The following is a 15,736-nucleotide window of genomic DNA, read 5'->3' as shown; positions in this document are numbered from 1 at the left end:
TGATGAGGTGTTCTGTACGTCAGACATTCCTGATGGGAAAACATGTGATTTGCTTCCGTCACCATTATATTCGCATTTTTCTCTTTTCATCTGGTGTGAAATATCAAGGCAAAAAAATAAAACAGATTTATTTCTGGACTCTTCCAAAGGCATAAAGCTTTCCAGTCCGTGTTGTTTCCACAGACAACTCACCAGCTGTTGATGTTTGTTTGTTCAGAGGAGAATAAATGAAGGAAAGTTGAGAGCTCAGTGGGTTTTTCCTCCATCCCTGCATCTGTGTGTGATGTCTTTGTTCATCAGCTCTGACCTGCTGTCTGATTACTCACCGCTTTGTCTTCAACACTGATTAGGTATAATTATTATTATGAAATTTGTTCATCTGTTCAGCTTCAGCCTGTTGGCTTGTCGATGCCGGCAGGTTCTTCTTCTTCTGTTTTTACTTTCAGAGTGAAAAAGTGACGACTCAGCAGTTTGGTGAGCAGGTGCTGGCGGCCGACAGATGGAGGCAGGACATTGGATGGCGATCAATCGATGCCAGCTGGAACCCAACGTCCTGTCTGATGGGCGGCTGTTTGTATACCAAACACTTATAATTGGTGTTTATGAGGCACTGCTCACCTGTACGACAGGTTGGATCAGGTTGTTACCTGTGTGAGGTGTTTTTACAGGAGACTGAAATGTTCTGCTTCATGATTTTTATTTCCAGAACAGAAAAAACAACACACCCTCCTCATCCTCGAAACAAACTCATGAAGCCGTTCCTATAGGTGTCATCCTGCTACGACCACAAATAGTTTCTCTCAGATCGCGAGATTCATCTGTGAATATTTGCTCATTTATTAAATGAATCATAAAGCAAACTCTTGCTCATCTCTTTTTGCTTATTATCCTGTTATTATTATGTTTGTCTGTTTTACTGAGAACCAGGAAGCAGAAGATGTTATAAACAAGACGTTTAGGAAGCAGCTGATGTGGTTTCTGTGGGGACTTAATAATTATTCCAACTGTTTACAAAATCAGGAAACATAAAGAAAACTTAGAAGCAAAACGTGACACCCTGCTGCAACTTCAAAGACAAATAGTTTGTTTTCATAAGTTTCATTAACACCTTTTATTGCTGATGAAAATGAGACAACATGGATAACAACTGTCGGCTTGTAAAATATATTCACACAATAATCAGACATAGTTATTATTATTAGAGATGAGAGAAGTTAATGAACCTTTATTCTAATGTAGAAATGAACATTTTACTGACAAAGATCTTAGAGATTTTCCTTATTCTACTTAGCCGACAGAGTCTCAACATTTGGAGTAAAATTTAGCGGCAGACCTTTTCTGATGCACTGAAACTTTGCTTTTATCTGACTGAAGACGTTCAACATGTCAGCTCAGAAGTTTGCATTAAATATGTTCAGGTTAGAATCACCAGAACTACCAAACTTTTCTCACTTTGGTGACGGCAATTTTAGCATCCATCTACAAATCCGATCCATAAAGTTATCAATAAAGCATATTTAAAACATTAAATCATTCTGAATTAAATCATTCTAAATAAAGTCTTATCCTTGTAGTTTACATGGAAATAGTAACCCAGAATTAAGGTTTAAATGGAAATTTTTTTACTTAATTCCAGTTTAAACTGGGGGTTGGAAAGGGTTCTGATTGGACAGGTGGTGGACCAACGTATGCCGAACATAAACATCTACTTCCAGCTTCTTGTCTCTTTGGATAAAACATGGAAAATCACTTATAAGAACCACACCAGCTCGACGTGAGCACTACTTCACTTTTGTCAGAAGGTAATGAGCGTGCCCAGAATGATTGGAAATAACTTGGAGCCAAATGAACGTTTACATGATGGATTAAATAACTAGTTTGGTTTTAAAATAAGTATGAAGTTTAATTCTGAATTGTCTTTTTCATTTGGAATCAGGTGTTTACATGGTTATTTTTCATATCTTTAAAGCGGATTTGACTTTTATTCTGAATGAAAGAAGAAATAAAACTTTAATGTAAACATGGCCAATGACTCACAACAAAGTCAAGATGTGTTGAACACTAAGGTTGCATTCACATCAGGACAGTCCGCTAGACTCGGTCCGACTGGGGACCCGGCTCAGTTGTAGGGGGGTGTATCCATGTGGACCGAGATCATGTTCACGCTACAGTTTGGTCAAACGTGCCGAACTATGAGAATAATATCTCCCCATTCCCACCAAAGGGGGTGCTGCACGATGGTTTAGCAAAAGAGAGGACAAGACCCGCATGAAGAAGAAACCTCCGTTGCGAGTTACATATGGAGACGAAACTATGGCTGTTCTGAGTTTTTATTGTGTCTTATGCAACTATACTGCAGAAATACACTGCAACAATGGATGCAGTATGAACAGCAGGGGACTTTTAATGCGATCGCTATGTATTTACCCACAATGCAATGCTACATTAAATGCAGGAAGGGACTTTTGTTATATTTCAATTCCTGTTTTTGGTCTCCTTGAAATGGGCCAAAACCTGCATTTGTGGGCAGACCGAGTCCGCTTCTTTGGTCCGAATCATAATTTGTTTGGTGCGTTCACATTTCCCCAAATGAAGCAAACTTTCCAAGCAAACAGACTCCCAATTTTAATCCAAAAAGCTGATGTGAATATGCCCTAAGAAAAAACAATGGGTCTCTAAATAGGATATAAATGAAGACAGTGATAGAGCCTGTCCAACCTGGAGGAAACTCGTTCCATAATTTTTGGTACCATAACCCTCTGAGCTTCAGTTTTGCTCTTGTAACAATCAATAGAAGCTGATCAGTTGACCTCAGAGACAGTGAGGGACAGAATGGATCAAGCAAGTCTGAGAGGCAGGGTGGAGGAAGAAAGCTAGATATCTTAAAACAAATAAAATAGTTCCAAAATCAATACAGCAGACAAAGGGCCGTGAAGAGCAGCCAGGTGTGACATGTTCCCACCAAGCGGCAACATCCGGTGGTTAAAAATGAAGCCTATGCAGAAGTCCATAAAACTGCAGTCCCCCCTTCATCCACTAGGGGCTGAAAAACAGAGCAAATCCCCATAGACTCCCATGTTAAAAAGGCCAACTTCACAGCAGAAATAAACATGTTTACAGCCTGGTTCAAAAATCCATTTTCGGTTTAATAGGTCAGGTTTACCTTCTTGACAACTGTGGGGGGAGTGAATTTTTTTCTAACTCACTGGTTTAAAAAGTAATTTAATCTCGAAATTTGTCATATTTAGGGGCGTGTCCTTTTGTTTGACAGGTACCAATCTCTCACTTCAAGTAAGAAGAACGTAGAACAACTGCGGTTTTTAGCCAGTTAACAACATGACTTAGCTTTAGCCCGCTTACCTTTGTTAGCTGATTAGCTCCCGTTAGCTCAGGTTTAGCTCAGTTAGCTATTAGCTACAGAAAGCTCAGAGTTCGCTCGATGTCAATAATCCACCATGATGCTCACAGCCCCTCTCTCAGCTCCACCTCTTTGCCCAAATTTGTATTTTCCGGGCGAGACGACGCGCATGACGCTGCCAAGATGGCGCCAGTAGGAACCGCCCCACCGTGCTTCAATTCAGCTCTTCTGAAACCCATGGGTGACGTCACGGAGGCTCCGCCCATCTCTTTATATACAGTCTATGGTTTTCACCTGTCAGAGCAGGTATTTTTCATTTTATTTTATTTTTATTAAAATAAAATAAATTATATGTTTATTAAAATAAAATAAATTGTTTTTATATATTTTTATTTTATAATACATTTTTATAATAATTTATTTTATTAAAAAATAAAAAATAATTTATTTTATTAAAATAAAATGTAAAAATGTATTATTTTATTTTTATTATTTTATTTTCATTTTATTGAGACGAGCACCTCATTTTGGACAAACTGAAGACAAGAGAGGGAATCATGGCTGAGTGTGAAATACAGCACCTTGACAGGTAATGAATGTCTGTATAATATTTTCTCATCTGGATAAAATCTCCTTTATTTTGGTCATTTATCACAGCTGGAGAAAAAACTTGTTTTAGACTTTTAGTGTGTCTTTTGTTCTTGTTTCCTGTTTTATTTTGTAGTTTTTCCTGTTTGCTCCCCTGTGTTGCTTCCTGTTTATTAGTGCACCTGGTTTGATTTTCTGATTCACCTGTTCCTCGTCAGTTCCTCAGGGTATTTATCCTCCTTGGGTCTGAGTTTCCATTGTCAGATCAGCCTGTTATTGTTTCCATTCTGTCTTCAGTTCAGTCTGTGTTCATCTGTTACTTGGATTAAATCTTATGACTGCATTTTCTCTGCCTCTCTGTCACATGATGGGTGTCAGAAACAACATGTGGGCAGAAAAATATGATGACAGACTTTTATCATTAAGACTCAAAGTTTAGCACTGCCCATGCTCTGATGTCATTTCAGCAATCCATCAAAGGCTGAACAATGGTCCTGTTTTTTCAGAATAATATTTGACAGCCATCAGCATAACTATAAAAAGTGAAATACAAATTTCCTCAAAATGGGCCCCAAAGGCAGCAAGGACAGCAAGACAAGGAGGGTCTAAGAAAAGACCGCTGAGGTGCTCTAAATGGCCTTTTCTTGCATCCTGTCTCTTCTCTGAGCTCTCTCCAGCAAGTCAAAGTCAGTGTCACTCTAGTGTTATCCCTCACTGTCACCTTCTCTCTATTTCTCTAATAATGTCCCTTTTATTTTCACTGCTGAAACAACCACAATCTGGCTTCATTCTTTCATTTTCCGAACCGCTTAGTCTGATGAAGGGTAACGGGGAAGCCGGAGCCATCCCAGCAAGCACTGAGCGAGAGGCAGAGTACATCCTGGACGGGTCACCAGTCCATCACAGGGTCAATGTCCCAAACATTTTACAGCTAAAATATATTATTAAAAATAATAATAAAGAATCCTTCTGTTTTAAATATCCATTAAAGTAGCCAAGACTGATGAACATTCAGGTACTGTGAACTGAAAGGAGACAAAGTGCTCAATCATAATGTCTACAGTAAGACAAGTTTGCTTCCAAACATTAGAAATGTTTCTAAATTTGCTTTATGAGACCTGCTCCTTTAGGTTCAGTTGACTTTAAAAGAGGAAACATCTTAACACGGACAGTCTGAGTACATTAATCTGCTTCTGTTAAACAGAGAGAAGTTTGTCACTTCACATACTTTAACTGATTGGTTATTTTTTCTTTTTCAGACGGAGTGTATTCACAAAGTAATCATGAAAACATTAAATTATATGTTTAGTCGTCACCTCCTCGAACACTAAACTGCTTCACAGTCAACAAGTGGCACAGAAATTAGACAATAATCTAAATAACAGTGAGTGCAGTCTGGACTGCTGCATTAACATCAGACTAAAATGTTATTTTCTTAGTGATTAAGTGTAATTATCTCAATCATTGTTCCGCAGACTCACAGCAGCCCTCTCGTCTAGTTCCTCAGGATTCATTACCCTTAATTAGAGCTCCTTCAGTGATTCATAAAAAAGCCATCATCAGGCCCAAGCAGCTCCGCCGCAGGCAGCCTATCGTTTCCCACCTAGCTCCTCTCAGCCAATCACAGCAGCATGTCCAGGTGGCGGCGTAGGAAACGCTGAGGAGAGGCGAAGTCGCCTGCGGGCTCTGATTCAGGATCAGCTCTTCCTTCTGCTGGTCTTCATCCTGCTCTGTGAACAGCGTCTGCTCCGGCCCGACCAGCTCTTCCAGTCTATAAACACAACTCAACCTGAAAACCCGTCATTAGCCCGTCACTGCTGCCATATATCACACCCACAGGCTCTGTTGTCAAGGCAGCGAGAGCTACAAATTTTCAGGACCTTTGGGCTGACGGCTCTTTGGCAAGTTGGGGGACTTTTAGAGAAAGTTGGACAGAGTTTGCCTCAGATGAGGGTCTTTTCAGGACTGAAGGTGGTTTATGTTCCGCAGGATGAGGCGTTGCCGTTTACAGCTTTTTTTTTGCCGAGTTGTGCTCATCAAGGAGGAACATTATCCCATCCATCATGAGGCTTCTCATAAATACAGCAGTTTACTTGGCAGTTATTGAGGCGCAGCAGTCAATAAACATCATCTGATAATCAATTGATGTGAATCACTGACTTTTATAGATGTTCCATTCCTTTTATATAGTTTTCTGGCAGCTGCTTCTGCATGTGCTGCACGCTATTAGACAGTTTTTTTACTTTTCATTTCACACTGGATATAATCTATTTTAACCTGCAGAATGATAGTTATGAAACATATCACACTTACTTTTATTTAGCACTCAACATCAGTGGTAAAGCAAGGTGGATTGATTCATAAAGCACTTTTTATGCATAAGGTGACCCAAACAGCCATACATGATCAGAGGAAATATTCAGACATGAGGAGAAATACTGTGACTTATATTCTAGTCTACAGTCATTCAGCAGACATTTCTCTCCAAAGCAACACACACCTGAGAGTGAGACCAACACAAGCAAGAAATCAAACCGTAGAGGACATTATAGATAAGTGCTCATCAGACTGCTGTGAGTCCCGTGGAACAAAGGTATTGCCACGTTGTCATTCTGGTGACTTTTAGTTAAATACAATCAAAATCTATGGACATCCACATGCAAATACATTAAATATACACAGAAATCCCTACATTCAAAGTCCATAAACTATTCTTTCACATATATAATCCTTGCACATGCAAACATGCACACAGATATACAAATATTCATACATATAACACATGAAAGACTCTGTCTGAACTAATATAAACACACACACACACACACACACACATATATATATATATATATATATATATATACACATCGGCTACCAGTCAAGGGTTTGTACATACTTTCCCATTAAATCCAATAGGAAAGTGTGTCCCAAATTTTGACTGGTAGTATATATATTTAATGAAATGAAATGAATGTTTTAATGAATTATCAGCAGTGAATGGCATGTGGATGAGGCAGTTCAGTCATTTGATTCAGCTGTGTTGGAGAACAGACGGATCTACTAGTTGCAGGAGAGTAACTCTCGAGGACTGGACCTGAGCACCCCTGTTTTGGAGAAAGCTGTAAAGACATTACTGTAGTCATGACTATCATTCATTCTTCCTTTTCTATACCGCTTAGTCCTACTCAGAATGCAGAAATGGAGTCTATACCAGCAATTAGCAGGCAAGAAGCAGGGTACAACCTTGATAGTCCTTCGCAGGGACAGGTCACAGGTCCAGGGACAGGTTTTAGAGACAGGTTGATAGTCCATAGAGGAACGGGTCGCCAGTCCATTGCAAGGAAAATTCATAGGGACAAGTCGCAAGGACAGGACACTAGTCCATTGCAAGGACAAGTCATAGGGACAGGTCGCAAGGACAGGACACTAGTCCATTGCAAGGACAAGTCATAGGGACAGGTCGCAAGGACAGGTCACTAGTCCATAGAGGGACATGCTGGAGGGACAGGCCACCAGTTTCTTATAGAGGTCAAGACTTCTGAAAGGAAGTAACGTTTTGCTAAATCATGCTTGCCATCAGTTGCCATATTGTAGATTTTTTTTACATTTGCCGACAAATCTCTGTATAATATCTGTCACACAACTCCTGATTGTGCCAAGTTCTCAATCGTACCATGTTTAGTGGAATACCATCTTTTCTGCCGGTAGTTACTTTATTTGGATAAAAATACAAAGTCAGAGCAAAAAACGTAGACTTGGTCACAAACTACAAAGTTTTATCCTCATTTCTTGTGTTGCCCTTCACATGATGTGATGCTACCAAGATAAAAAAACTGTGTTCAAATCTCCATTTTGAAGCCTGTATTGTGAAAACAGTATATTTTAAACAAATGCTGGCATTTGCAGAGATTTTCAGAAATGTAGAGAAGCTGGTGAGACTGGGTTGATAAGATCCTGGTTGGTTGATAATTCACAGCCTGATATATCCACATCTAGTAATTACAGATAGACTAACTGATGATTGGATTCTTTATGCGTTTGTTGTCCATTTAGGATCAAATGAAGATCGAACAGTGAACTACATTTAAGTGTAACCAGGTGTGTGTTCTGGTGAGGAGATCGTAAAGGATCATGGAAATCCCCTCCGTCAGTTTTCCCTTCCCAAACTTTCCCTCCATCACAGCTTCTGTTCTGGGTTTGTCTCGCACGTCATCTTGTAAAAACTCAACCTCAGGTAAATTCTGAAGCCATAAACTCTGAGCATGAGTTGTTTCTGTCGATAGTAACAGCAAACCTGGTGCTGGGCTGCAGCTTTTAAGCAGCATAACACAAGGATCTGATGTTAATTGCTTTTAATTTGCAGCAATTAGCTTGATTTGGCCGATGAGGGGTTTTGATAACAAGTGGCTGAGTTAATTTGTCTTGTTTGGGTAAATACGCTAATTAACATTACAGAGCTGCCGAGCCCTTCTGATTCAGTGCTGGATGATTGGCATTAACCATGGTTCTCGGCTGATTGGAGAGCGAAAAGTGTGGAACAAACTTCAGTGAGAAAAGAAAAAGGTCCAACTGCGAGGATATTAGAGACACAGTTCACTTCTGCAGCCTGTGATCAGACAAGGAATGCTTGTCAGCACCTATCTGATGCTTTTTAATACGTCCTACTGATAATGATAAGATTTAAAAGGTCTTACATTTAATGACGCAAGAATTAACTGTGCAAAACAAACAAATAAGAATTTGGTTGGTCCATTTTCTTTATCCACCATCCATTGCTCAAACAAAAGGAAATAAAACAAAGACGCATTAGGATGTGAGGAAGAGACTGCCCGCTGTAACTGCATGCAACGTTGGGACTATTAGTCCAACATCGAATATTGTTCTTGGTGGTTTAAATGCCATGTAGTCCCATCAAGGAGGCTTAACACCAAGTGAATAAGAATTGAAAAAGAAACTGTTAAACTCTGAAAAAATACTACACTAATGTTTCTCGTCTTCAGGTGTTGAGCTTGAAGACTTGATCCACATTAGGGGAGGGAGAAAACCAGCTGTTTGTAGTCTGAGGCATCCTTACAGATATGATGATGATATTCCAGATATTATCAGAGATTAAAGCTACTAAGAGGACTTCTCTCTTTTTCCACTGGTGGATGTCCACCACGGTTGTTGCTTTTTTCTCACCCAATTGGTTCCTGTTAGTAAGAAGTTAGAATTAGCCATTATGTTTATGCCAAGAGGCAACTTACAGTGGTTAAAAGTGTAGCTTATGCAGAAGTGCCGAACATTGCAGTTCCCCCCTCCTCCACAAGTGGCTTCAAAATAGAACAAATCCCCATAGACTCCCATGTTAAAAAGACCAACTTCACAGCATTAATAAACATGTTTACAGCCTGGTACAAAAAAACATTTTGGATTTAAGTAGGTCAGGTTTACCTTCATGACAACTGTGGAAGGAGTGAATTTTAGTATGACTCATTGGTTTATAACCAATTTTATTTCAAAATTCGGCATATTTAGGGGCGTGTCTTTTTGATTGACAGGTACCCAATCACCCTCTTCAAGAAGGAGGAATGTGGAACAAGCTCAGTTTTTTGGTGGTTTGTAACGTGACTTAGCTTTAGACCACTTACCTCCATTAGCTGGTTAGCTCCTGTTAGCTACAGTTGAGCTTGGATAGCTCTTAGCTACAGCAGGTCGGAGTTCAATAGATGTCAATCACGCTCACAACCCCCCTCTTAGCTCTACTTTTTTTGCCCAATTTTGTATTTTCTGTGAGAGATGTTACGTGTGAAGCTGCCAACATGGCGATGGTAGGAACCGTCCAATGAGCTTCAATTCAGCTTTTCAGAAAGCTACTCAGGTGACTGCCCATCTTTTATATACAGTCTACTGTTTATGATTTTATCACTTTATCAGATCACTGATTTACTATAATAATAACAATGATAATGATCAACAAATTGGACTTACCTTGAGATAATCACTTACTGTAAGTAGTTATTAGAAGATTACCAGTTTTGTTTTCTCTTGATCAAGAGATGATTAAAGTCGGCTGAGAAATATGAATGTGCACGACTAATCATATCATTGATCAGTCAAAACAACATGCAAAGTCAATGGCTTTTTAAAAAAAGTTGATTTCTTTTTGGGAGGAGTTACTTGTCATCACAGCGACACCACACAGCTCTTCTAGTTTCATCAGGAGCAAGAAGATATGATGAGGAAAATAAGTGGTTTTATTGTTGCTGAATGCCCCAATAAGGGTGGTTTTTAGCTCAGGTAGCATAACTGCTGGCAGCCAGCAGACCAGATTCAATGTCTCCCTGACCCACATTCATCCAGCTGCTGAGCAAAAAAGGGACAGTAGAGACCACACAGTGTTACAATTATGTGAAAAATGTCTGTGGAACATAAAAGAATAACATATTTTACTTTTTTTTTTTTTTTTTTACAGTTTCCATCTGGAAATGAAAGGCTTTTTATTTTCATTTTTTTTAAGTTGTCCTAATGTATGTTATTTCTGTTTTTTAACCCCCCCCCCCCCACAATGTGGCACTTTGGTCAACATTCTTGTTTTTAAAGTGCCTTATAAATAAAGTTGTATTGTATTGTATTCATTTTTAAAAACCAGTCAACTTCAAAAATCATTGGAAATTCAACTAATCTCTAGTTAATCTCACTGATAATTGTTGACATAGGTCAGAATCTTCAACAATCCCCCAACACCTTCAGGTTAGACATGAACTTCCTGTTGCTCCACCTGCTCACTGACCTGCCTAAAATCAAATGTAACTTAATTTTATTTAAAAATCACTTTTCATACAAAAACACACAACAGCAACATGCATGGAAATTCATTGGATGTTTTGACCAATTAAGAAGCTTTATTTAAATTTTGACTAAGGATATGGTTAAAATATTATTCGCGTAGCAGATTTTAAAAACGCCATTTCCATGGGAATTAAACAAACAATTAATTGAAATTAAGTGGATAAAACTAAACTGGTCTCCGTTTCTTCACTTCAGATGGCGATAAATTCAGACTTCATATTTGTTTTATTAATGAAATAAACCCAGTTAATATAACTAAACACACATAAAACAACAACAAATAGACAAAGAAATTAGAAACAGAGATGTAATACTTAACCTCTGAGTACGAAAACCAAAGCCAGAGAGACAAAACAAACCAAGGGATTGATCATGGTGACGGCAGGACGACATTCTGGACCCACCTGTTACCTGGAAATCCATCCAGGTGATGACTTCATAATCCCTGTGGTGTATTTCTGTTTGTTGATTGTGAGTCACTGTGCAGTGTTTAACATCAATCATGCCTTGTTGTGTAAATGACAAGAGGCTGGTGTGGTTAACACCGTGTTGGTGCTTTGTTTTCTCTGTTTAGCAGAAATCCATGATCAGCTCAGACAACAAATTAAACAGTTTGTATGAAAATGTTGTTTTGTTTCCTGTGAAGCTGTTACGTCCCGGCTCGCAATGGGTGAAGGCCGCAACATAAATTAAAGTGTGCCAGATTTAATTGGAGTTTTGGGGGAATTTTATTGTCCCACACAAAAAGGAAAAACAATATTCACCCAAGAGGGAGGGGCAGGTGGTGCAGCTTAAGTACAATCAAAGCAAACCCAAAACAAAAAGCACAAACTACTGTCAGTTAACCATCCAAAACAATCAAGACAGAAAAACACAAGGCTAAGCCCAAAACTATACACACAAAAAAACAACAATGCATTCAAAGAGCACAAAACACAAACAAGCACCACCAGCTACCCAGATAACAAAACCAACCAAAACTACACAAAAAGCCAACAGTAAGATGCACAAAAAGGCTTAATATTTTCACACGAAACAGCAACCAGTCTGCGAGGGCAAGCTGTGTCCAGAACCACAGCTGCCGCGGAATGAATAAGTTGCAGGTCCTTTATACTGGAGTGGAGATGTGTTGAGTCTTGATTGGTTCTGAAGGCAGCCAATCAGCAATACAGATGAATGGGATGTGATGAGGAGGTGCCAATCCAAGCCAGGTGATGCTAGTGGAGGTTGTCCATGCTGTGAGAGAGGATTTATTATAGGAAAGTGGTGGCAGCTGTAACAGAAGCTTATAAAACCTGCAGCACAGTGACTCAGACGAATCCTGATCTTTTATCTGCTTTATAATTTATTTTAACAACCATCAGTAAAGGCTGTGGTTGCGCCCAGCCAGCGACATATCCAGCCGTCTGTACGCTTTCAGATAAAAACGCGTGATAATTTGTTTCTGTCTGTCATGCACCTACATGCATCCTGCCATCTGTTATTTCCCCACAGCCTCCCAATGTGAATAACCGAGCATTTCCATGGAAACTGCTCCAACATACAGGCAGGTAGCAGCGGATCACAGTCACACTATTTCCTCTATTTTTAGTTGGATTTTATGACCCAGTGAACCCAGTTAGCTGTTTCCAGTATCACCACAGTTATATTTGTAGACTTATTTTTCCAACGAAATTTAAAACAAATTATTAAGATATTCTATTTGTAGTTCTACAGATAGATAGATGGTAGGCTGTGCTGGTTAAACCATGTCATACTGGTACTAAGGGGACCAGACTGGGACCAGAAAACCTCCCCCCACCATTCCACCAGCAGCAGCCTGAAGCCTTGATCCTGACGGCAGGATGGATCCATGTTGTCATGATGTTTCCAGCAGATTCTGATCCTACCATGTGGATGTGGAGCTGAACTGGAGACTCATCAGACCAGCAACGTTTCTCCATCTTCTATTGTCCAGTTCTGGTGAGTCTGTGTGAATTGTAGCCTCAGTTTCCTGTTCTTACTGACAGGAGGGAACCCGCTGTGGTCTTCTGCTGCTGGAGACCATCTGCTTCCAGGCTGGACGTGTTGTGTGTTCAGACATGATGTTCTGGTTGGAACCAGTGCTTACTGGACTTCCTGTTGTCTTTCCATCATCTCCAACCAGTCTGTCCATTCTCCTCTGACCTCTGACACCAAGCAGACGTTCTGGTCCAGACAACTGCAGCTCGCTGGATGTTTTGTCTTTCTAATTTTTCAAAAGGATTCTTTAACATTGTGCTTGGCAGAGGTTTACGCTCTCACAGTGCTTTTCTACTTCATTGTTACATTTCTGTTTTTAAAATTTAGCTGCTCTGTTAATTGTTTTTGGATTATCATATAGCTTAATTTAATTTAATTTAATTTAATTTAATTTAATTTAATTTAATTTAATTTAATTTTACCAGGTAAAATAATTGAGAACAACTTCTCATTGACAATGACAACCTGGTAAGAGGCTGAAGCAAACAAAACAAAGATGAAAAAAAAGAAGACAAAACAAAACAAGAACAAATATGTTTTCTTAAGTACAGAAAAACTGGAGGCTGGGGTAGTTAGTTAGTTAAAGCTGGGGAAGGTAATGTTGGGGGGTAGCAGGATGTGAAAGTGGCGCTCTATCTAAGCCCCTCCCCATATCTTGGCCCCTCCCCCTGCCTTGGCTCCTCCCCCTCTGGTTCTGCTCCTTGCGTGATCCAGGACTTTTTTATTCGCAGCTTTTTCCACCAACAATTTTCTCTTTCTCGGCTGTTTAGCAGGAGAAGGCAAATAAACTCTGGAGGTAAACCGCCATGTTTACCTCCAGAGTTTCTTCTTCACTACTTTGTATTTTCATCCTAACACGCTGTTTATATGCAGGGTGTGCAGGGAGGGGAGCCGGGAGAAGAAGCTTACAGAATATAAGAAACAAGCAACTTCATTTGGGTCGGAACGTTTGGATTGGTCAGAGTTTTTACAGACTTACAGTAAACTGAGGGGTTGAACTACTGTATATTTCTTATTGTTCATGATTACAGAATGTATAGACTCCTATCAGGACGAGGAACCACTTCACCCAGGATTACCTACCTCAGCTTTAAATCTCATTTTCTTCCTCATTCTGATGCTCAGTTTTAACTTTATGAAGTCGTCTTCATGTCTATACGACTAAATGTGTTGAGCTGCTGCCATATGATTGGATGATTAGATATTGGTGCTGACAGGAAGTTAAACACGTGGAAATGATTAGTTGGACGATGACTTTTGCTTTGTAGTAAACCCACAAAAAAAAGCTTAGATGCAACAACAGCAAAAAGTTATAGATGATCTCCCAATCTGTCCTTCTTTAAAGATAAAGATAAAAACAGAAAAACAAAGACAAAACCCTCCAGCACCATCTAAACAGATTTTCAACAAATAAAACTTTTTCATCTTCTTTCTTTTTATTCATATTTTATTTCCAAACTGAACACAGAAAGTACAAAGTTTCTGTCATTTTTCTTCTTTTCCAGAGAGACAAGTCGTACAGTTAGTGCATTTGATCCTAAAATGATGAAAAAATAGATCTGACTAAGATTTAGAAGAAGTGCTACATAAGAGGATGATGAGGTAAATCTGTCCAGGAGGAAGAAACAAACTGATGAACCGATGTAGTGAAAGAAACAAACGAACAGTCACACGTCATTATTATAATTAATATTTTCCTCATCATTATATACACATCAGATGCATAGAATACTTTTTCAAATCCACTCTTTTTACATAAATACCTACATTTCCCCCAAAAAGATAAAAAACAAAACTACCTGTGTGACAAACTGATCTGGGATCAGCCGGAGAGAAAAGCCAGCTCCTGCAGGAGAGTTTTTCCTTTAATCCTCGCGAGTCAGAGGCTGAAATCCTCCAAAAATGTCAGCGTTTGTCCACATCTGCAGGAAAAGATAGTTCCAGAAAACTGCTCCAGGTTGTTGGAAGCTTAATCTGTGTCAGGTTGTTCCTGAGCTTTCTGCTGTTTCTAAATGAAAGTATGAGAACACAAAGATTTACAGGTTTCAGACGTGATCGCTCAGGTTGGTTCTCACACTGAGAAACAGCTCTGTGCAGCGGTCAGGCCTCATTTCATCCCTTCCTCTTGTGTCGACACAGCTCATCCTGGAGTTAGGAGCCGTCTTCCTGCCTGAATGATCATCGATGAGAGTGAAAGATGGTCTGAAAAGGTTCAGGTCGTAGAACTGGACTGATATTGAGGTAAAAAGCAGAAAAAACTTGAAAGACCTTCAGAAAGATCAAGATCAAGAGGATGAGGATGAAGTTGGACAGGAAGAAATGAGGGCTGGATCAGGATTTCTGCCAAATCAAACTAAACTTGTATCCATCAATCTTACAACCATTTGAAGCTAAATTTCAGAGAAATTTGTTCGCCTACTAGAAGTTTAAAAGATCTTTTCACATAAAACTCGCTTTGTCTCGTCTCCATCAGCAGGTTTGCAGCGAATGAAGGGTGAAGTTCAGTCAGCAGGGGGCGCTGCGAGCTACGTTCCACATGACTAAAGCGAGCAGCGGTCGCAGAACGAACAAACAGAACCAGGGGAACTCGGAGAACGGCGTGCAGGAGTTGTTCTAGAATCCTCTGTTCTGTCAGCCAGTTTGGGACTTTTGTTTCCCGGCAACAGAGACAGCTGATTGATCATGTGATCAGCTGTTTGTAGAAAAAGATTTTGAGGAATCAAACATTTTATGTGTGAATTTCAGAATCTTTTTTTTTTTTCCAGATTTCAGATTTTAATCCTTGGAAGTCGCAGTTCCTCTGCCATTCCTATTCCTGGTGTCTGCTGATGTCGAGTACCGATACGATACTTCTGTCATTATATTAAAAGATTTTTATCATAGACTTTGATGTATGAAATCGTTAATACATATTAATAATTTGTAATTTGATTTATTTATGTACATTTATTAGTTTAA

This window comes from Telmatherina bonti (assembly GCF_933228915.1).
Source record: "Telmatherina bonti genome assembly, chromosome: 12".
Taxonomy (NCBI): Eukaryota; Metazoa; Chordata; class Actinopteri; order Atheriniformes; family Telmatherinidae; genus Telmatherina; species Telmatherina bonti.
This window is presented reverse-complemented; position numbering follows the sequence as displayed.